The sequence below is a fragment of the Mus caroli genome, chromosome 16, assembly GCF_900094665.2.
Source record: "Mus caroli chromosome 16, CAROLI_EIJ_v1.1, whole genome shotgun sequence".
Taxonomy (NCBI): domain Eukaryota; kingdom Metazoa; phylum Chordata; class Mammalia; order Rodentia; family Muridae; genus Mus; species Mus caroli.
The window spans coordinates 25,970,431-25,994,449 of NC_034585.1; the positions used below are offsets into that span (position 1 = coordinate 25,970,431).

General features: G+C 46.0%; 1 protein-coding gene across 2 annotated transcripts in view; it reads right to left on the minus strand.

Annotated features, from left to right (window-relative positions):
• Mb21d2 (Mab-21 domain containing 2) overlaps positions 1-24,019 on the minus strand; it is a 98,869-nt gene that overhangs the window by 61,279 nt on the left and 13,571 nt on the right. The window contains exons 1-2 of one of the 2 annotated variants that reach the window (XM_029470503.1): positions 10,868-11,046; positions 9,793-10,224 (exon numbers count right to left, since the gene is read on the minus strand). The exons of the other annotated variant lie outside the window; for it this stretch is intronic. The gene's annotated coding sequence lies outside the window, so the exon portion shown is untranslated. Of the gene's footprint in view, positions 1-9,792; positions 10,225-10,867; positions 11,047-24,019 lie in introns of those variants that run through there. 2 annotated transcript variants of the gene reach the window in all.

A 24,019-nucleotide genomic window follows, 5' to 3' on the forward strand; every position in this document is an offset into this window, starting at 1 on the left:
CTCGCTCTCTCACTCTCTCTCTCTCCCCTATGAACTCTGGGAGGCTGATGCAACACAACACCCTCCACAGCGATGGGTAGCATCATCATGAGCACACAGCTCCACACTGGCTCATCCACTGGGGGAGGGGGGGAGTCAGGGGTCAGGGTGAGGAGGTGGGGTTCAGGGATCCAGAACAAAGCAGAGGTCACCAGAGGTGCAAAGGCAGGAACCTTGGGTGTCTGGGTGCTGTTATTTTCATTTTATTTCTGAAAGGGGCTCCAAAACCCTGGACCTATCTCTGCTCTGGCTGGGGGACCTTAGGTTCTTCTAATCAGAAACCTAGACAGCCAGGTAACTGTGGCAGATTACAGGTGGCTACCTGTTCTCTGAGAGCACTACCTTCAAGGGGAGAGGCTAAATTCTCTATGTTCTGGAACCAGAATAGGCTCCGTGACTGCCCCGTCTGGCTGGTTTTCAGGCTCCAGACTTAAACCGCCAATGTCTAGTTACTTCTCGGAGAGCCCAGATGTTCCGTGTACAGATTTTGAATTAGGCGGCTGTGCTAAAAAGAGAGGCCAAGGTAAGGGCGGGTAGGAAGGAGGACTGGAAGCCTGCAGGGCAGAGATGCCTGGCCAGTCCACCTGAGGAGAATAACTATAGGCTGTCCCTTGTGTCTGGATAAATGACTGACCCATCCTATGATCATTAGCTCTTGAGCTAGTTTTTGAGCAGTAACTTCACGGGACTTGAATAAGACAGTTGTTATTGTTTCAATCTTAAATGGCCTTATGTGCCTGGTCCCTGTTGCCAACTCTAGTTGGAGGCATGGGAAACCTTGAACAGGTAGGATCAGTTCAAGGTAGAAGGAAGGTGGGTCCTAGGAGCATGTCCCACCCTGAAAGAGCTATCAGAACTCCAGACGCTAGCTCCCTCCTCTCACCCTCTGTCTCTTATTTCTGTATCTCTCCAAGCTGCCATGAAGTTTCTACCACCAGGTGCTTCTGCCACAGTGCTGCCCACAGCCTCGGGGCCACATGACCACAGACTGAGACCCCTAGGAAGTTGTGCAGGCCTTTCCTCCTTGGACTCAGAGACCGAGAGCTGCACACCACACCCTTCCAGTCCCAACAACTCTATTCTGTGATCTCTGTGGTTGCCCACCTCTTGGCTCATCCTCCCTAGGGCAGCCAAGCTCTGGCATTAACAGGGCTAGACAAACAACTCTATTCTGTGGTCCCCACCTCTCTGTGGCTCTCTACCTCTTGGCCCAATCTCCCTAGGGCAGCCAAGCTCTGACATTAGCAGGGCTAGACAGGCGGTTTTGTTGTTGAGCTCTTTAGAATCTTCAGGAAAGCAACCCAGAAAGCTGCACAACCCGATACCACCTTTGTCTATCTACCCAAGAGTGCATGTGTGCTCCCCTCTCCTGGGCACACCCCTTCCCCTCCCCAGGACCTTTCATTCTGGCTCCATCTGCCTCCCCCCCAATAACTACAAAGCAAAGGCTATAGTGCACACAGTTAACTGCTGACATGATCACTCGGAGCAGAGCAATGGTCAGTAATCCTCAGGATTGTACCTATAGACACAACCACTCCAGTGGCCAAATCAACAGCTAGAAAAATTCCCATCATACACAAAACTATGATGATATTTAGGATGCCGGAGTAAAGAGGAAGAGACTAAAGTACCCAGCCTAAGGGAGCACACGACTCTATCTAAACACCCCAGGTGTAGCCTCACTGGACGCTCAATTGGACCATAACATAGTTCAGGTTTTCCTTATTCCTACTTCTTCTGTCTGAGAGCAAAAAAGCTGTGGGTCTGCTGGGGTCCCTCCTACCATACCTCCTCCGCTCCCAGCCAGCTCTCCTCCTCTGTGAGCTTCTGTCCCTAGATGCTGGAAGCTAGCCTTCCTGACACACTGGAGGTGATTTAGAACACAATAGTGGCTAATTTTTTGTCAACGTAACACAGGCGCTAAGGTCATATGGGAAGAAGAAACCTCAATTGAGAAAAACCGCCTCCATCAAACTGGCCTGCAGGCAAGCCCATGGAGGATTTTATTGAGAAATGACTGACCTTGAGAGAGAGTCTAGGCTACTGAGGATAATGCAACCCCTGGGCAGGTTGGGTAAGAAAGCAAACCAAGTGAGGCATGAGGAGCAAGCCAGTGAGCAGTGTTCCTCTGTGGTACCCACTTCAGTTTTTTGCCTCCCTGTTCCAGCCACAAGCTCCTGCCCTGACTTCACAGCTATGGGTCATTTCAAGTTAATTGATCAGGGGAACCATGGCAACAGACAAAACGATCTGTTAGGAAGGCTAGAGAGACCATGATTAATCAGAAACTTAACAGCAGAAGTTAAGGGTTACACTGAAGACTCTCTTGATTTCTGGCTTCTGGATGGGTCTGCAGTTGGCGGGGAAGGGGACACATCAGAAGCAGAAGAGAAGAACATAGTCTCCTGCCCCCCCATGCCCCCTCAAAGTCACTGAAACTAGTCTTTCCCTCTCCAAGTTCCCCATGTGTCCATCCACTTCTAGTGATGTTCAGAGTATCCCAAACCTCTTCTTCCTCTGGTTTTGTTGGGTGTAAGGATACCCGACAATCTCTAGGGTAGGAGAGGTAACACACTGGTAGTTTTCCTTGCACTGTGGCCATTTGTAAATCACCCCTATACAAACCTTCCTCCATAGGTCCCCACTAGGCCCACGCACTTCCCTCTGAGACCTTGACTCGAGATTCGAACCACGTTCCAGTTGCAACATGGAAAGACTAAGCCCCGCCATGTTTACAGCCTGAGACCCTTCTCCTTTTTTCCCCACTGGATTTGTTACCTCCTGAACAGCGCCCTACCCACCCGCCTATCCTTCTAACCCTGTGCTTCTCTGTTCCTCACACAGCGCTGACCCCCAAACATAACATGATTTTCATTACTACTTCAGAACTGTGATTTTGCTACTGTTGTTGAGTCATAATTTAAATATTTTTTTGGAAACAGAAGTTTGCCAAAGGGGCGGAGACCCACGAGTTGAGAGCCACTGATTAAGGTTTAATCTGTGAAGTCCAGCTTCATAATACCTAGCATTTGGAAGGTACCCTGCTGTCTGACAATGCTTGGATGGATGGACGGATGGATGGAGAGGACGGATAGACGGACAGGCAGACAATATGGAAAGATTTAATGAAAGAAAGACAAAAATAAGGAAAACACAAGTGCTAGAGAGATGACTCAGCAATAAGTGTACTGGCTGCTCTTTTAGAGAACCTGGCAATTCCCAGCACCAATATGGTGTCTTACAATGGGCTCTAGCTCTAGATCCAGGGTTATCTGATGGCCTCTTTTGGCCCCTGTAGGCACTGCGTGCACAATTGTACACAGCCATAGATAGAGGCGCAACACCCATATACGTAAAATAAAATAAATCTTTTTTAAAAGGAAGAGAAAAGGCAAATTAGAACTGCCATATGGACGTGTCAAGAAAGAACCGTAAGTATCTAAAGCTCAAATTGCTGTTGTTGTTACAGAAAAACTGTGGGTGGTTTGTAAATTTTTAATTTTTCATTAAAGTTGCTGTTTATATAGCAATAATACATAAAAAGAAAATATTTTTGTTTCACTGAAATCTGGAATGAAAATGGAAATGTAACAAATATACATTCATATACTTTATGGGTGCACAAATAGAATACTAAAATAAACTTCAAGAGACAACCAAATGATTAAACATTAAAGCTGACTTTCCCTCTGCACATAGCTATTAAAGAGTAATTAAGACTTTCCACTGAGTTAAGCAACCACTTGCCTAACAAAGTTGCCGTAATCGCGTGAAACCGGGGCAGATGGGACCAAATGAGATGCAAATGGGGCACAGTCCCCACATGGATTTATGGTCTGTCAGCAGTTCTTCCCCAGAAGAAGACAGCAGGCTACACGGGTCTGTTTCTAATTTGTTTCCAGAGGCTACTAAGCCAATAATAGGAGAAGAAACCCTCCCAGGAGGCTGGTGACATGGGACCCAGGCCTGGTTCTGCTGGTGAGGGTCTATGTTCCTTAAACAAGTGATTCAGCGCTCTGCTCCCCTTTTCTCACAGGTAAAATGAAAGGTCCCCACGTTTCTGCTGTGTGACCATGCTCTCTAAGCCTAGTAGCAGATCGGCCCACAGGAAAGGGGTGGGGGTGTCACCTTGTCCCCGCTGTCCCCTAGGCTCCACTGCTACCTTCTCTCCCCTCCTGAGGCCTGTTCCTAGCTAACCACACTCCTCTGAGGACAGCTCCACCACGAGGTCTGGGACCCAAGAGAAACCCAACAGTCATCTTGAGATTCTGCCTCTCATGTTATCTTCATGTTAAACATTAGCTCTGCTCATCTCTACCTTCTACTTGCCCGCCTGGATCTGTCCCGTCCTCTGGAGCTTGTCTTTTACTTAAATCCTTTAGCAGACATTGCTCATCAGGGTACTGTCCCATAACCCAGGATGGTGCACAAGGCTGGTACTTCTCTTCCTCTGTCACATCTCCTCACCTAAAGCCACCATCCATGGGCCTCATGGCTTGTGAACATGTCTTCTAATGTTCTCTCTTTCAGTCTCTGCGCGTGCTCTGACTATTTTCTACCATTCACTGGTCCTTCTGACTCTAGATTTCTCTTCCTCGGGATCCAAAATCGGAGTCACTGCTTACTATGGCTTGAAAGTAAAAGCGTCTCCCACATACCCATGTGTGTGAATACTTGATCCTTGGCCAGTGGTGGTGGTCTGGTAGGTTGTGGGAACTTTAGGGGAAGAGGCATGGCTGGTGAGAAGAGTCAGTGAAGAGAGGCCTTAAGGGTTCCTCATAGCCTGTCAACTCTGCTTCCTGCCCCGCCAGGATGTGAGATGTGATGGCTGCAGGCTCTTGACACTCTGGTTGCCATGACGTCACGCCCTGATAAGCCGTATGCTTTCCTCCACTAAGTGGCATCTGTCAGGAGTTTTGCGACTAATGAACTCTTCTGAGCCCTCTAAGCAGCTGACATTGAATACTAAAAATTCTGTTTTCTAGGTGCAAACTGAGGGTAAAGGGTTGGTCCTCGCCAAGTCCCAGGATCCAGAGCAATGTCGATAATGAATGGTCAGGACGTGTTTATGAATAACAGCATGAAGAGAGAGGTGGGTGTGGGCGGTAAAGAGCAAGATCTTAGGTACTCTCAAGACCCTGTCCTACAAAGGAACTGTTAGCCAGGACCCTGAGGACTGCACATGGCCTCTGCTAAACACATTTTCTTAGCTTTCTAACCTAGGACATGGAAGAAACCCCCACAGATAATCATATCTATTCTCTTGCGTTAAAAAACGATGACTTTCCAATCATTCCAACAGTTATAAACTCCTCAGTAAAGAAACATCTGTTACCATCTTGGTCATAATATTCTAATAAATGGAATAAACTTTCAAAGTAAAGCTATCTGATAGTCATTCTAAGATAAGAGTCACTTCAAACTCGCTGCCCTTCATAAAGAGGATCGATCATGTGTGCTCTCGGAACACCTGATCTAGCATCACCTGAGGGAGTTCACACCTCTCCCTGTTCCCCAAGCTCTGCCCATTCCAAAGGCCAGTTCATCTGTGAGACATCCTGGACGCCTCACTGTCTTTCCCACCAGACTCCAAACAGGCATCTCCTCATGATGTATGTAGCTCCTCAATGAACTCTTGTGTGTAGCCACATACTGCGTGCACGCGCAAGCGCAAGGAATCTACCTCAAAATCCGGGTAGATGTGTCTTTATTAAAAACTAGCACAGTTAATCACCGGGTGACACCAGAGCTACCCAGGCGTGGGGTGGGGGTGGGGCATATCCACTCTCTTCCCCAGCAAGCGAAAGAGACTGATACTTGTGTTGTATGTTTCTGTCTCTCCAGAAGTTGCCTCCTCTATGGTCTGTGGTCCCATGTGCTCCCTCCCACGGCATTGCATCGAATGGGTTCAAGTCAACAGAGTCAAATGGCTGGGGACTGATGGCTCTGAACCTATGGGTTATAATAAACCTTTCTGTTGATTAGTTTGAGCATTTTGTCACAGTAACAGAAAGCTAGCTGAAACACACACACACACACACACACACGCCCTTCACATCACAGCTGGAAGCAAAACTACATTATAGGAAGTTCTGACACAGCGCAGTGGTAGCCAGAGTCCTGGGCTCGGTGGGATCTGCCTCTACACGACGTCCTCTCAAGCAGCTTCCCCTTATCCTTCCCAACACTGATAATGAAGACTGTAGACGCAATGATTCCAAAAGGCTTTTTGCCTCTGTGGTATACTGTCCACTTCCAACTCCTCTTCCCCTAGGCAAATCCAGCAGCAAGGCTAAGTCATTTAAAAAATGGACACAGATGAACGCCTTAATAGATCTCGCTCCTCTTAGTGAGAAAATTGGACAAGAAATAAAAAGCTCAACAATTTCTTTGGTATCAGGGCTTCGCCTGCTGCCAGACTAATTCAGCGGCACCTTCTGCCTAGTCTGCCCTTTCAGGCACACAAAAATATTTATTGTAGCTTTTAAAAACCTCCAATAAATGAGGGCTTTGAATGTCTGTGTTTATGGGAACTATAGAATAGACCTCCCTGTGAAAATCCAACGGCATACTTCATGCTCATCCCAAGGTAAACAACATGCTGAGCTACGGGATTCTAAAGAAACCCCATCTCCCCAAAAGACAGAGGTACAAGAGAAGCATGCTGTCTGTCTGCAGGTCTCCCATGTGCCTGAATTCCAGGGTGCTGACTGGTTGGGGTGAAGGCTAAATGGACTGAAGCAAGCTGTGCCCTGGGAGGACAGTGCCCTTAGCAGAAATACTTCTGTGTCCTATTCTATCCCTGGAAGGCTCCCTTCCCAGGCACACCCCACTGGAACACAGAGCCCGTGAGGCATGGCCTAGAGCTGGCCAGCACCAACAGCCTGGACCAAGGTCTCCAAGGAGACCAACAGGTAGAGAGGGCTAAAGTACTGGCCAAGGTGGAAGGCATTTCAGCCAACAGGGATGAAACCAAAGCTGTCTCTTAGGCCTCGGAAGGCCTTTTTCTCCTCCTCCCTCATGCTTCCTTCTCCATCTACTGCCTGTCTCGTCCATTTGCAGCACAAGCACTTCTGCTAGAAAGCCAAGGACGGGAGGCGCTGCGCCAAGCACAGCTCAGAGAAGACATCAGCCATCACGGGGAGGGTCAGACACAGCAGTGCAAAGGGCTGTCAGAAGCAGAAAAACAGAACTCCTATCTCATCAACCCTTAGGAGCTTCCGCTGCTCAGAGACACTGCTCCCAAAGCAAATAAATCTTTAATTGATTAATGTCATAAACAATTAAGACGGGTTTTCATTGCAAAGAATACCCGCAGCAAGAAAGACTTCTAAACTTCCTCTTAAATCCCCAAGGCAGTCAGTGCTGACACCTGGCCGTGGGCCACATTGTTCAAATGCCAAACCTTTCTTGGGATTTCGCTCCCTGGAGTAGAGACTGGAGAGGAAATCTGGAAGACCCTGGGCACCTCCACCCCACTGGGATCCCAGGCTACCCCCAGCAAGGGACTGCAGAAGGAACAAACACGAAATACATTGTTGCATAGTGGTTTCCCACTATGAGGCTGCACTGTGGCTGAAGATGTTTATTGGGGAGACACTACCTTAAAGAGAGGAGAAAGAGAGCCAGAAAAAAAGCCCAGGCAACAAGCCTTCCTCCTCAACCTTGACTGGCACTAGACATCTCTACCTCCTGGTCTCTCAGAAAAGGGAATGGCCCAAGGCAAGTGGCCCTTGGCAGCGGACCGCCCCCAGGGAGCTGACAGCCAGGAGAACTGTCTATCTGTTGGTGGGCCAACTGTCACCCAGCCCTCCTGTCAGGGCAACCCTGGGTGGCATGTCTGTGCACTCACCCACTACTTATTCCACCAGCACAACCTGTCATCATATTTGTAATTCAGTCTTATGAGGTTAAAAGTTTAAACTGTATTGTTAGAAATCATCCAATATGTATAAGACACAAGTAGGGAAATTTTTCCATTTGCACTTAACTAGAAAATCATCTCTCACATGAAAGAGAAACCGTCTTGAGGAGATGCCGGCTCTTCTCGTTCACTGACAGTTAGAAAGACACACACATGCATGTCCCATAGAGGGAGGTGAGACCTGGAGGTGAGAGACACCCAAGACTAGACAAGCCTTAGACCCACTGACACCTTACACCACAGGTTGACTTCTGGTGCTCTGCAGCTACGTTTCCCGGCATCAGCTGCCAAGGGGGCTGGGGGAAGGGGTGCCTAAGGCTCCTTCCACTTCAATGTTTTACAGTTCTCACAAAAAATGGCTGCTACCACCACCCTCAACTGCGGAAATTAGGATATTAAACTTAATTAATAACACACTAAACTCCCGGACTAAATGCAGAGATTTGCAGTAGTAAGAAGACCGTGCTGGCAGCGATGGAGTTGGAGCTCTCTGCCAGTTCCCAAAGCTTCAGGTGAAAAGCAGGTGCTCTGGCGGGTCTTCGCACGGAGGTGATGCTGCTAACTGATTCAAACCAGAAAGGAACACATCAGTCCCTTACACACGACAGCGCCCGCCTACTAGATCAGCCAGCCTGGACTGCACATGCTCTGATGACACTTTACCACTGAGGAACTTCAACTACAAAGAATCAGCATCCGTGACTGTCCCCAGAGGACTGGCCTCTGGTGGTCTGTCATTCTGTGTAGCATTTTTACATGTTCTCCTGACTTTATAAGCCATGGGAGGAAACAGGACTGGGAGTCCTTGCCTCCTGGGGAGACTGTTTACCAACACGACTCCCTAGAAGAGACCAGAGAGCAGCCCAGAAAACCAAGGTCCCTCTGCTCCACACTATTATGTACCTCTAGTGCCTACCTTACTACTTGCCACAATGGAAACCAAAGGACAAAATGAATGACTGCATATCCTGCTAGGCTAAGTCCCACAGGCACTGTGGGTATCAGAATGCATCAGGCAACACTTGGAAATGAGACAATAGGAGGGCAGTGTGCACTTTCAAGACCAAACTGCAGCCCCTCAGTATAGCAGACACACCCGAGCATCCTCTGCATCTCAAGAGATATTGTTCATGCTGTGGACCTTGTGCACTTACATGTCAACTTGGAGATTTGTGGTCACTATGGGTATATGTGATTTTGCTGGCTGGTGGATATGAGAGCCCTCAAATGTTGCTTTATTGCCCTGTAAGGACAGCAAGTAGCCCTGTGTCTGCCCCATTCCAGCTCGTCCTACTACCCGGGTTACACAGAGGCTTTCTTCTCTACCACTTTCCAGTCAACGGATTAAATCTCCGACATGTGCTGCCTTTTACATTCCTTTCCATCTATAACTTAAAAAAAAATTAAACTGACAAGCAAAATATGAAAAAGAAAATCTAGCTTGTAGCATAGTGTGATTAAGACATGGACAAAAAAAAAACATGCCCTTTTTAGATAAGAAAGGTTTAATATATATGGCATTAATGAACTATCAAAGTGCAGGGAATTCAAAAGATGGCCTCGGGTCACTTCAGAGCTGGGTTTGGTATTCACTGTCAAGGTTAGAAATCCTCCTGCACACCTCAAAAGAAGGGAGCCTACAAGTGGTCCCTCGAGATGTCCTCAGAAGTCTCTCTCTCTGCAACAGTGGGCTCAGTGACTAAACGTCCAGTCCCAGAAAGCTTCTGGGAACAACTACAAGGGTCCCTTTGTCTGGATGCTAGCTTGCAGCTCCAAAGTTACAGGATTCCTAAGCAGTCTCCTGACTGGAGAAAAGTCAGTCCCACCTGGCTTCCTCCATCCTCTTCAGAAGCGCCTTGCTGTAAGAACCGGAGCCTCCTGTGTGGTTGTCAAAGAACTGTCTGTATTCCAGGCAACAGTGAATGGAGATGAATTCCTCTATAACTATAGCCCGCTTGGTCTGCTTCTGGATGCACATCTGAGACTCACTATGATAGCAAAGGACCTTGACAGGACTCAATGCCACTTCAGGGTCACAAAGACAAAGCTTCACACATGAAAGTCAGGAGTAAAGTCTTTGGGGCTTTGGAACTATATACTTGGGATATTCCCTTGGTTTTCAAAGTCAGAGTACACTGCCCATGTATATCATTAAAACTGTGTATTAAGACTGAGAACGGTGGCCCCTGCCCATGGTTCCAGGTATTCAGAAGACTGGGGGAGAAGAGTGGCCTGGTCCCAGGAGATCCTGAACAGACCTGATGAAAGAAAGAAAGAAAATGGAAAATAAACCAAAGACCGCATTACTACACTTTACTGCAATTCAGTTAGTGATTAGTTTCTAAAGCAGTCAATTCTGGGTCAGATGCTCGGTAGCTCTCCTGCCTTTGTACTACCCCTCGCTTCCTCATCACTGCACACTGCTGTACAGTTCCAGTGAACTATGACAGTCTGGCAGATGGAGATGTAAACAGATAGATACATGAGTTGGTTACTCTGTCCATGAAAACATCAAATAATTCAGAGACTGAATGAAGACTTTATCTCACTACAAGTGTGTGTGTGTGTATGTGTCTCTCTGTGTGCATATGTCTGTGTGTTTGTGTGTTTGTGTGTCTGTGTATGTGTTTTTGTGTGTCTGTGTGTATATCTATGTGTGTCTCTGTGTGTGTGTCTCTGTGTGTGTCTGTGTATTGTCTGTGTGTGTGTCTGTGTGTGTGTGTTGTCTGTGTTGTGTCTGTGTGTATCTGTATTTTGTGACTGTGTGTTGCATGTGTTGTGTCTCTGTGTGTGTGTGTGTGTGTGTGTGTTGTGTCTGTGTTGGGAACAAAATTCCCCACATGTCTGTGAGTTGTCTCTTTGTGTATCTGTGTGTGTGTGTTGTGTACACACTTCTCTTACCTTGGCTCTGCCTTCCTCACACATCTACCGTGGCACCCTCCACATGGGAGGAAACCAGTAGTCATCCGGTGAGTCTTTGAATGAGAGGACAAATCCATGAATCACTCCGATAGGGAAGGGCTGAATACTGTTCCCATTCCTGAGAAGTGAAACCTGATTCGAAAAGATTTAGTGCTGCATAACAGGCAGGAAGCAGTTCTTCTCCCACACCTGGCACGATCCAGACCCTTAAAAGATAATTATATATGTTTCTAGAAAATTAGAAATATTTGCAAGTTGAGATAAGAGCAATAAATATGATTAAGGGGAACAAAAACCAGTTCTGGGTGAGAAATAAAATTATCCTAGCAAGGGTTAGATTAGACTAGAGGCACCCTTGGGACTGTCTGCACATTAAGAGTGTGACAGCAATCCTAGGCTCCACTCCATTGTTCACAATAAACCATGCACAACCAAGAGGCCTTGACGCTGGACAAACAGCATAGAACCAAAGGGACACACCTTGAAACATTTTTGTCACCATGGCTTATTAACATGATTTCTATCCCCCACCCCAGTATAAGCACTTTGGTTTGGAAGCCTAAGTCTTCCCCATTGCCAGAAAGAGAATCCACAGTGACAGGTTTCCGTTCTACTCTCATGAATAAATATTAAATGTGTGGCCTTTACCATGGCCTCTAGGCATGGATTATTATAATGGGAACACTGATCAGGTCCCTGGTGCGCCTGACAGGCAGACGCTGAAGCAAGAATGGACTTCCTAAAGGGGAAGGTAATTAAGGAGACAACAATTCCTCCAGGGTCCCCGGGCTCCCCTGGAAGGAGCTCTTTCACATTTCCTAGTCCCCTCAAATAGCTCAGAAGAGGGACCATCTAGAGATGGGACAGGAACAAATCGTGACTCAGTGTGCAGAGGCTCTGATACATTTTAAAGGTCCCAAGACCACAGCAAGTTGGGACAGTGCCACATGGAGCCTTTCTTGGAAGTAGCAGAGCTGTGACGACCAACACAAATGAAACCTGTCCCAGCTGGCCACCCAAAGCCTTTGAAACCCTGTCTCCATCTACAGTGGTAAGACACCAGGTCATGTGAACAGTAAAAGAAGACAGGCTCAAATCCTGGCACCGTCCATGCTTCTACAAACTGTTTTGTAAGTTTTTAACTCAACCAGGAGCCCCGCCAACTTGATTATTTTCAGAATGTTTATGTGTCATCTTCATCTTTCTGTGATGAGGTGAGAATTAACAAAAAAAAAGCACATTTTGGCCACCTGCGATAACATACCCATTCAATTATAGTACTGGGGAAGTAGGAGCAGGGGTGGGGCTTTGTGAGTTTGGGGCTAGCCTGGTCTACATAATGAGTTATAGAACAATCCAGGCTACATAGGGAGACCCACTCTATAAAATATAAAAATATAATATAAAAAGGCATTTTAATAACGTTTTTAAGAATTTGAGTTCATAAACCGTTTTCACACAAATCAATTTCTATCAGGTTTTCAAAACAGGAAAAGGAAACAAGGAGGCAGAGGTGTAAGCCCCCAACGATAGTGCATATGTTTAACCAATGCAAGACCCTTAGCGCAAACCCCAGCACCAAAACATAAACAAAAATAAAGTGACCAGTTTCTTTTTTTTGTTTTTTTTTTTTTTGTTTTTTTTTTCGAGACAGGGTTTCTCTGTAAAGCCCCGGCTATCCTGGAACTCACTTTGTAGACCAGGCTGGCCTTGAACTCAGAAATCCACCTGCCTCTGCCTCCCAAGTGCTGGGATTAAAGGTGTGCGCCACCACTTCCGGCGTGACCAGTTTCTTAAAGGCATTTTTCTTGTATCTCAGAGCTCACACACATACCAGAAATGATGACATAAATATCAGTACACATTCACTGGCTTGCTCTCACCCTGCCATTTTATATTTCCTCCACATATCAAAATAAATAAATAAATAGACATCTATAGGTATAATTATTCTGTCCCCCTCTCCTGTCTTCACAGAGGTGGCTGCCATCCTGAAAGGTACAGTCTCCAGTGCATTCTTGTACATTTCCTCTGTGTGCATTCACAGACACTGCGGTTTAATTAGGCGGGTGACGTCCCATTGGGCCACACATCCAGCAACATGCTCTTCTGAACGTACTGAATTTGTACAACGTCTACTCGCTCCATGACCCTCGACATCCCCGTAGCAGCTGATTAAGTAAATAAGCCACGTATCTGAAGATACGAGTGGCTCAGGCTTCGTATCTGGTAGGCCGTGCCCTTCCTGCTGTAACTCGACAGATATCTGAAGTGAGGAGACAGCAGACTACAAACTCCTCATGCCAAACCCCACCGCGCTGCACACTGGGGAGAAAACCAAACCCTTGCTCTCCCCACGAGCTGCAGATGTTTTACTGTCCAAAGGACCAGCAGGGTGAAGCCTTGATTACTTTAAGCTAAGCACAGGTGTGGGGAGCGTGGCACTTGCTCACCTAAGCAATGGTACTTTATTTGGAGGCAGGGTCTCACTATATACATCTCCATCCCAAGCTGGCTTGGAACACACTATGTAGACCAGGCTAACATCAAAGTCACAGAAATCTGCTGGTCCTCGCCTCCCCAGTGCTGCCACCAAGCCTCGTCAAGGCTACAGTTCGTGATACCGGTGCTGTGGTTACCTTAAGAAACGGGAGGTACCACTTAAGAGCTACAGGCTTATCTGTGGAAGATGGAAAGAAACTCTCCTGGAGACCCCCAAATGTTAGCATCAGAACAAACTCCTCTCCCACAAACCACATGCACTCTACCACAGTCCTAAAAAGGGAAAAGTTGGATTTAGGCATAAACACAGAAACACAGCTGACCTCTGACTCCGTCTCCCTAGCTTGATAGGTTTCAAGTTCTCTAAAATAAAAGGCTATAAGTGCCAGTTTAACGTGACAACAATAAAAACATTCGTTCATCAGTGGGTTGTTTGGGATATTTAAGCAGAAATAAATAAATAAAATCCAGAATTTTCTTTCCCAGGTGCTCAGGCTTCAGACCAGCTCTACCGTCTGTGGTTCTGAAATGGACTATGTGACAGACAGGTGCTTCTCAAACTTTATCGCATCGTGGAACCAACTGTTGACATGTTAAGCCTAAAACACTATTCTAACTAGCTCCTGGGTAAAGCTGGGGGCACAAGGATTACACCTGAGGAAGGCATGGGGGACCAGAGGGCAAAGAAACTTTTAAAAGGAGAAAAGCCAGTGGCTTTAATTAGTTTGCTCTAAAGTCTGTGAGCAATGACAGACAGGTCTGGAAGAATCTCCGACCCCTTTTGCATAGAATGACCGGGTATCATTGGTCACTTAACGGTAGCCTCACAAACAGAGGACACAAAAAACAAAAACCATCCTTGCATCAGGTTCAATCCTTTGAGGATGGCCTCCTATATTTAAACTCACTAAATAAAAATAAAACCTTCCGAGCAAACAGATTCTGCTCCCAATCTGGTACGTGATGACCCAATCTGGTACGTGAGTCCAAAAGTCAAAGTTCAGCGCCCAGGACAAGGCTTGGGAATCATTGACAGACTGTGAAGATTACAAGAAAAGGAAGTTTGAAAAGAGCAAACTATCTCAGAGAAGCTTTGTGGTTCCCGTCTAAAGACCAACTCCCCTAAACCAAGCAAAGGCTTGGTTGGTAGCTGATGGAGCTTTTAAGAAATGAGTATTCTGACTCCGTTGAAGGAGTAAGTCACCGACTGAGGCACATTTTGATCTTATTATAGAAAGTGGTAGAGACCTAGGAGGTGCAGCCAAGCAGGAAGAAGTGGGTCCGTAGGGACACGCTTTTAAAGGACATATCTGATCTCTCACACCTGTTGCTCTCTGCTCCCTGATCTCTGAGAATTAACTTCACCAGACCCTATCCTCATGTTTGCCTCAAGCCCTCAGCCATGGAGTAAGCTATCCACAGGCTGAAATCTCAGGAAGCTTGAGGCTAGTAAACCCTCTGATGAGTTGTTTATCACCAGTTTTGTCAAGATAACAAAAAGGTAACAAAAGGCCAAACAGATTTCCCACAATGAAGACATATCATTCATTTAAACATGAACACTCTTACTGAATCGATCTTAAAAAGAAATTATTTCTACTCCTTAAAAAATTTTGCCTGTGAAATACAGTAATTTCTCCTAAAGAATTGTGGTCCCCAGGTTGGCTTAAACTAGTTTTCTGAGCTGAGATGGCTCTATTTTATACTGAGCATGCTCAGAACTCAGGGCCAAAACTGAGTTTCTCAGACCATCAGCAGGCAACCTATTCCCCTCAGGCACATTAAGTGAGGGCACACAGGGACAAGGCCAGCAGTCTGCACACTGCAGGAAGCACCCCACTTACAATGCCTCATCCCTATTCACCAGGTCCTGTCCCTGTTCAGAGTTGTGTAGTGTTTCTTTCAGCTGAGAATGAAATACAGATGCCAAGCTCTGCTGAGAACTGCAGGGTAAAGCCATCCACAGTGCTGGCGAGTGCCCAAAACCTCCACATTCACACAGATGTGGAGAGGCAGGCAGCTGGGACCAGAAGTAGTATGAGAGAAATTTATACAATGTCCCACCTTCAACACACAATTCCCACTGGAAATATTACCAAGAAGGAAATTTTAAAAGATTTGTAGTATTTTACTATTTACTAAATGGTCACATGTGATCAATCTCATTAAATCTATCAACCTATTGACCTATCTACCTATCCCCAAATCTATCTCTGTCTATCTAATTTGTGTACACACACATACACACACACACTTGTGCAAACAGAGATAATCCTTCTGGCAAGTGATGAAAAGACAGGTACTTACAAAGCATGAAGGGAAATATGAGCTAAGGCGGGGAAGCGTGCAAGAACCCACTCCAGAGAGTCTGGAATGGCCGGAATGCAGTTACCTACAAAGTTGGGTTTTGAAGAGAGTAATTCAGTGGGTGTTCTGAGAGGTCAGCTGGCTCAGAATTGCTAATTGTACATTTAATCTTCACCTAATAGGCAGTGTTCTTTAAGAACAATAAATACGTTTCCTTATGACGAGTCCCGAAAGCATTTCCTTATAGCTACAGTCTGTAGGTAAATCTCATACATCGGCCCTTGCCTTGGAGTTTATCACAGGATGAAATATATAGTTCCATAAACAGCTTCCAGGAGCTTCTGTCAAGATGTCTCAAACCCAAGCCCAAGCCAAGTATCTTTCAAATCATTTCATGGGGAAGTGAAAACTGTGTGTTCCAAATACAAAGCCTTGAAAAGCATGTTGTGAACTTTCTAGAAAGCGCACAACGTGACTGTAAAATCTATGACAAGAACTGCCACCTGCAATCACAAAAGCCTTTACTTGTAGGATTAAACTCAACCCCAAGAATTTCTATTCAGAGAACTAAGGCCCTGAATTCTCACATCCAGAGTTCATACCGAGGTTCCCAAAATACAGCAATAAAAATGTAGTTCAGTGAAATGCAAGGAAGGAATCCAGAAACTTCTTTGTGAAGGACAGGTTTCAACAAATACTAATGTAATGATATTTCTGAAACCAGAACTAATCACACAAACAATGCCTGTGGCCCGGATTTATTCCTGGAGTACACAGAAACAGTATCTTTTTCAAGACACCATTCTACTGTATCTGGGAAAAAAATGTTCCTCTTGGAATAAACAGCAGAAACATATTGCTGTGCCCCTGGCAGTGAGGTGTAAGGTTGCAACAGTCAGAAAGAGCGGTGAGCACTGGGAAGCCAGGTAGAAACAGCACTCCCACTGTTACATAGTTACATGCTTCGTTTCCATGGATCACAGATGCCAGAGAAAATCCCAACAGAAAAACAAGAACTAGGGAGACATGTTTTTTCTGGTTCTTTCCGCTTTGGGAGATCATTATTAGGTAAATCTTAGCTGTTCAGGGCACCAGACACACAGTTAATATATTTGCCCTTGAAAGAAACCTGAGTTGAACCTACTTCCTGTGTGATAATTTTCTAGGTATTGAAAAACAAATCTGATGCAATCTATTTTAAACATTAAAAAGAAAAAAACCTGCCTATTATATTGGCATCCTAAAGCTATAATTTGTATTCCATGCCTCTATCCCACTACACTGGTACAAACTTAGAAAACCTGAAGCCAAACCGATGTGCATTCATTCATTCACTCACACACACACACACACACACACACACACCCCTCTGTGGAGAGGTGTTCTGAATGGCAGGCCATGTCCCCAAACTGAAAATCAAACGCTGTGGTATAGATAACTCAGCTTTGGTGTGACTCAAAGTTAAACCCCGAGCACTACCGAAACAAAAAGCCAATGCAACGCTAACACACTGTAAAACACGGTGACACCCACTGGCTCCCTTACACACAGCAACTCAATGGGCCTCAATAAGCTCCATGCTTCTCCATGTGCTCAACATCACTCCTGGCACCTGCTCTCAGCCAGACACTGTAGAGGACCCTGGGAGACGGCATTAGCCACATGAACAGGTGAGTACAGAAAATTCTCAGAGAGGGTAAGCGGCTTGTCGCACCGGCGCCAACTCCAACACTTGAGAAAGCTAATCAGAACAATTCGTGATGATGTTCTCCAAACTCCTCCAAGAACTTATAAACTCAATACCAATACAAAGGGCCTTCGATAAGCGATCCCATTTAACTCCTTAGATTCGATGGCTTGCTTCAAAAGATTCTGGATAACACAAGTCATTCTGTCAAGAGAAGATCAGAGCATGGCACCTTTTTAAATTCTGATGAGGCACATGCCATCAAGTTAAAGGGACTTCTCTCTTCTTCCCCTACATAACCGAGGTATGGCTAACATGTCCATCTGCAAATGCCAAGAAAGTCGCCTCACAAAAAGCAATTACCTAACCACCAAACTAAGTCTGCCTCATAAGCTGCCATCTTGAATACGTTTACTGATTCTCTTCTCTGTGCCAAGGCTTACTTATACCTCTGTCTTCCCCAAGTAACCCTCCTAGGGACTTGGAATTAGGTGGTGAAGAGGAAAAGCACGTCCAATCTGCAGGGAGCCATTTGGTGTTAGAATATCAAGAAAGGCCCACACAGCCATAATTTTTCATGATAAACCATAAATGGGCATTTTCATATACGCATGTGAATTTTTAGATGTTACCATCACATTCGATCATGTATTTGTATTTATTATAACGGGGGCAAAACAAGATAGATCTGCAAGCTACATTCAGGGGTGTAGATGGCCAACTCATGACATGCGGATTAGAATACCAGATGTAACAGAGGACAAGCAAGAAAAACATCAAAAGAAATATTGACTTTCGCTGTCTCTAAAACCAGGAGAAAGCAGCACAGGGATAAGCGTCAATGCCTGGGAGACCCGGGTGATGGATGGTGGGCGCTCCCTAGCTGCAGAACATCTCCAAATGCTTCCCTGCACTGGGCGAGTGCAACACCAAATGTAGCCCCCAGCACCTAGTTTACAATCAAGAAATGCTCGCTCATTATTTCTATCACTCTTAAAACAAGAAAAGCCCAGGGCTCTGCCCTAACAGCTGTGTAACTGCTGGAAGGCTACACTTGACCCTCAGTATCCTCGAGGTTTGTATGCACAGATTCAACGAATGGGGACCAACACATATGAAAAATACCAACACTGCATCTGCTCTGAACCTGTACCATGAGCATTCATATTGCATTATCTATTATTCTTCGTATAGGTGTGTGTTAACGTGTAGACATATGTATCTGCATGCTTTCAAGTGTGGCAGTAGAGGTGAAAACTTCAGTATACATATACAAGAGTGCGCATGTGTGTGTAGGCCATCCTTCATCGTCTTCATTTGTCCTCAACCTTAACGATTGAGACAGGCTCACTCCCTTGGCCCAGAACTCACTCATTCCACGAGTGTTGCTCCAGGGCTTCCTGTCTTTATTTTCCTGAGTGCGAGCCACCAAGCCTGCCAATACTGACATGACTGCTGCAGGGGGACTGAATGTCACCCCTCACACTCGTGCAGCAAGTACTCTGCTCGTCAAACTACCTTTCCAGCTCCAGAGATAGCTATTATACACGACCTAAGGACAAAACACTGTGTGCGCACAGGGATGGAAAGTACATGTTATATGCAAAACCTACACCATGTTACAGAAGGGACTTGAACATATCTGAATATTTGGGTGTCTTTGTGGGTCCTTGGATCCATCCTCATGGAGAGCGAGGATCACTGTGCTTAACACCTCTGCTTCAGCATCATCAGCATCTCTCCGAGTCGCTGCAAATTGCAAACACACCAATCTTCAAGATATGTCAGGTCTTCCTGTTGTTGCAGAAATGAAGAGAAAGCCCTGCCCAACTCAAGGCACTGCACACGAGAGCATCTCCCCACGCTGTAATCTCAAGCCATACGGTTTACAATCCAACTTTATAGTTGTATTTTGGGCTCAACATTTAAGTGGTCTGTACCTTCATTGCTTAGTGTGTGGAGTAAGAAAACACAATAACCGTTTATTTTATAACACTGAGAATTAAAGCACCACGTAGACTATTCATGCCACAGTTAACAATCATTAGCCCAAACGTTATATATGACACTCCTTCCACAGAAACCTTCCTGAGAGCAGCAGGAGGCTCTCAGAGCAGCCCCTTGGTACCCACACGGAGAACTCTACTGCGTCCCATCCCTGCAGGCTGTCTTTGAGTGCTCTACCTTGGGCTCCTACCACCATCCTCCCTCCGTAGGCTGTCACATCCACCAGGGCCTAGGACTCAAGATGCTGTCCCCATTTCAGAGATGAGGAGTCTCTAGGCCTCCAAACCCACACTGTAACCTGTATTACACAGAAATCCCAAGAAGACAGACAAAGGTTTTCTTAATTCAGGTATCTGCTAGATTCTCTTTAATTCTTAGTCACTGCTTGTTAATAACGCCAGCACAGGCAGACTTGGGGCAAATATAACAGTAATCCAAAAGCGGAACACAGCTCTGTAATTACCCTAATGTTCCTAATAGAGTTACACAATGGGCAGAGAATTATATACAGAGGGGAAGAATTGTATTAGACACCTCTGAACCTTTGAAACTGCATTACGTGGAACCTTGGCAAATGAGCAGTAAGTATTTAAAGAAGATTAAGACGAATTTCCCATTTGGTGTCCTACTTAATTTGCCCAACAATATTTGGCTGTCACCTCCAGTGTAAACTGCTCAGGGCCTTCCGGGTGCCTTCTACTCCTGGTACAGTTATACTCTGTTAAGCATGGGCCAGGCTGTCATGCCACCAACAGCATCAGGGACCAACCGGGGTACTAGCTGCCCAGTAAGGGCCTGTGGTGTCCTGGAGCTGAGCCACTGGCTGTCAAGGAAGTGTGTTGTGTGTGATGTCCTAACTTCCTCTAATGAGAACATAAACATAAAAAAGTGAGTCCCGTCCTGTCACACCACAACAATATTCCAGGCAGACTGGGAATTTAACATCTTTAGATATTTAACAACCGTCAAATCAGCCAGAGAGAACATACTGTCTACAGAATCCTAAATCACTGACTGGGAAGGGAAGCGCGGCTTCCTACTCATACAGACGGGGACCTACGGACTGCAGAGAGGAAGTAGCGAGCTGGCATCTAACCCAGTGGTTTTCTGAGAAAATTCCGCTTTTCCCAGAACAGCTGGGAAACAACCTCAGCAGCTCTCGGCACTATAGAAACAGCAGCGCCAGATGCTACTCGGGAGTTAGCCCAGGCTATCCCCACCAACCCCAGGGCTTGTGAAAGGTCCCTAGCTCCGTTCTCTCCTGTCAGGCTCTTCTCTCCTAAGTGGATTCAAACAGAGCATAGCTTCCCAGCTCTTTCCTCAGCCGCTCTACCTGACTTCTCCTGAAGATAAGCCTACAGCTATTTTCCCTTGGAAATCTTCAGCCCTTCCCCCCCCCCAAAGGAAGACAGCACAGTCTAATTCTTTCTAAGAAGCAACTGAACTTCTACTACTATTTCTGAAACAGAGCTGTAGGTGTACCCCACCCCCACCCCAAGTGACCTATCCCTTAAGAAGCTCTTGTCACCAGACGCCCCAGACTTCTTCTTCCACCTCCCATCTGAACAACACCAATGTGCATTTTGTTGTGGTTTGTGTCTCCACCCCCACCCCCACCTAGACTTCTCCTGTTTGAATGCTTGGTCCCCAGCTGGTGGCACTGTTTGGGAAGGTTGTAGAACCTTTAGGAAGAGGTAGAGTCTTCCCAGAGTTAGTCCATCACTGGGGGTGGACTTTGAGGTTTTACAGCCTGGTCCCTCTTGTTTGCCCCACCCCCCCAGTACAAGTGCCACGTGATCAGCCAGGGTCCTCCTTCTGCTCCCGTGCCTTCCCTGTCTGCTGCATGCTTTCCCTGCAGAAGTTCCATCCCTCTGTAACTACAGCCTAGAAAAATCCCTTCATCTTTCAATGGCTTTAACCAGGATATTTTATCACAGCAACAGAAAAGGAACTAATACATAGACCAACTAGGAGGTCACCCGAGCATACAACAGCCATTCCTTCAGGGAAAGACCAACACTAGATTTTTCCTCACCCAGTCAGACACAACGATTAGAAATGACAACATAGAAAAATACAGATATGAAAGATCCTCTATGAGGGGCTGATAAATTGGTCTAACTTCGAACAACCTCAGTTTAATCCCTATACCTCAGAAAAAGGTGGGAGGAGAGAACCACGGAGAAGTTCCTTGATGTCCTAGAGAGGATCAGGGCAATCCTAAGCTATGCAGGAAGCCTAGGCAGGAAGCCCCATCTCCCCATCTAATCACACATAAAACGCAGCACTCCTGAGTTATCCCTGTCTTCTCTGCTAGCAAAAGTATTAGCATAAGCATGATTTAAAATGTCAGCTGATGTGAAATCCTCCAATCCAGCCAGGTAGGATGTTTTGGGCTGTGTGTGTGTGTGTGTGTGTGTGTGTATGTGTGTATGAGATGCAAGCGTGTTCATGCATGCATATGTGCAGTATGGATATTAGTGCATACATCTGTGGCTGTGGAGGCTAGAAATCAACCTTAGGTGGCTTCCTCAATCACTCTCCACCTTGGTTGTTGAGACAGGGTCTCTCACTGATCCTGAAGCTCTCAGATTTGGCTAACCTGATGGGCCAGAAAGCTCCAAGGATCGGAGGATCTCTACCTCAGTGCAGGGATTACAGGCCTGTGCCACTGAGCTAACTTCTTATGTAAGTACTGAAAATTCTAACTCAGGTATTCACTTTTGTGATGACTGAGCTGCCCGAGCCTTTGCAGGGGAGTTTTAATCTCGTCGAGTGAGATGTAGAGGCACTTCTCCATCCTATAGGCCCCTCAAGGAAGGTTCATAGCACAGCCAGAATAAGGGTCCTCATTTGGCCAACTCTACAGTGTGAAATAGTGTGAAATGTCTGAGAAAAAAAAAGAAGAGGAGGAAGAAGAGGAGGAGGAGGGAGAAAGAAAGAAAGAAAGAAAGGAAGAAAGGAAGAAAGGAAGAAAGAAAGAAAGAAAGAAAGAAAGAAAGAAAGAAAGAAAGAAAGAAAATAAATAAATCCTGGGAAAATCACCTAGCTTTCTCTTATTTACAAAACTTGAAAAAGGCAGGAGGAGTTTCTATCCAGTGTAGTCAACAATGTGTTGACAGAATGTTTCCCCAGAGAATGGAGGGGACCCAAGCACACAGCTCTCCCTCCTTTGTGCTCAGGCTGCTACACTGATCTCAGCTTGGGAGGAGGGAGTATGGCGGTTGAGGGAAAAGGTTTCACATGGAGAGCAGCTAATATCCTGTGTACCTCAGATAATACACACATAACCACGGCTGGGCTTTAACGGAAGCCTATACTCTTAGCTTTGCCCTTCATAAACTTAGCTTTGTCCTTCGAGATCTTTAGGACCGACAGCAGGCTATGGAATGATGAAGCTAACACGGTCTGACCGGCCTCAGGGCCACATTCTCCCATCTCACTGCATCCCCACTTCTTCCGTGACAACTCTATCTCTCCCGTGCAGGGATGATGGCTACTGTTTACCTCAGACAACAGAACTTAACACAGGAACTACAGATTTTGCCTAAACCACAGCTAAAAGCCAAATCTGCCAAGCCAGCTTTGTCCCCATTAGCAAAATTTAGCAACGGCACTATTCCTTAGTCATCAAGACTCTATGTCAACAATCTCCTGAGCACAAGTCTTTCTTATTTGGGGAAATTTCTCACATTAGGGTGTCTTGGGCCACTATGGGAACTGCCATAGATTGTCATCAATGGCAAACATCCAACAGCCCAAGTTCTGAACAAAAACAAAATTAGTAATATTAGCAAGATCTGTTGAGGCCCTCTCAAATCTCCACTGAACTGTGTTCCAGACATACAAAAGAGAAACAACAGCATATCCATGAAGGGCATCTTTGGGATGTTAAGTAGTGGGAAACATCAGACATTGGTCACAAACAATCAGAAATTCATAACTGACCAGGCGATCTAGGACCTGTGAAATTAGAACATCAGTTGCCGCCTCTCAAGCAAAGCTCATTTCCTGAAGCCTGAGTGTAGGGGTGGGTACAAGAGGCAGGAGTGCCTGCAGCACATGAAACTAGAGGGGGGAGGGGCATGTGAGGCCACAGGGCAGGGGGAGGGGCATGTGAAGACAGAGGGGGGGCACTTGAGCTCAAGGAGGCAGCACTAGTTGTACCATCAAGATCAATACTGTGTTTCCACCTTAATGTACAATGAAAGTCAGTACCTGTCTCACCTGTGCCAGCTACATGTGTGGGACACATCTATAGTCCCAGAACTAATACTGATGAAGGAGGAGGAGAGAAGGTTCAGAAATTTGAGCCAGCTTAGGCTATCCAGATCCATCCCAAACAAAATCACACAGAAACCAAATGACTATAGAAGTTTAACAAAGTTTTCCCGGGAGCATCTACTTTGTTCAGAAAGATCTGCAGTTCAAGGCCACTTACAGTTTTTGTTTTGACATGGTGGGGTAGGGTAGGTCAGAATCAGGTTTCTCTGCAGATTCTAAGGCCAACACTCTGACATCATCAATGCCAAGACCAAAGAAAGCAACCTCATCCCAAGAACTATGCCTTGGTTTCTTTTCCTGTGGCTGTGTTCTTCAGGAACCTATGGGAGAAAAAGCTTGTTCCA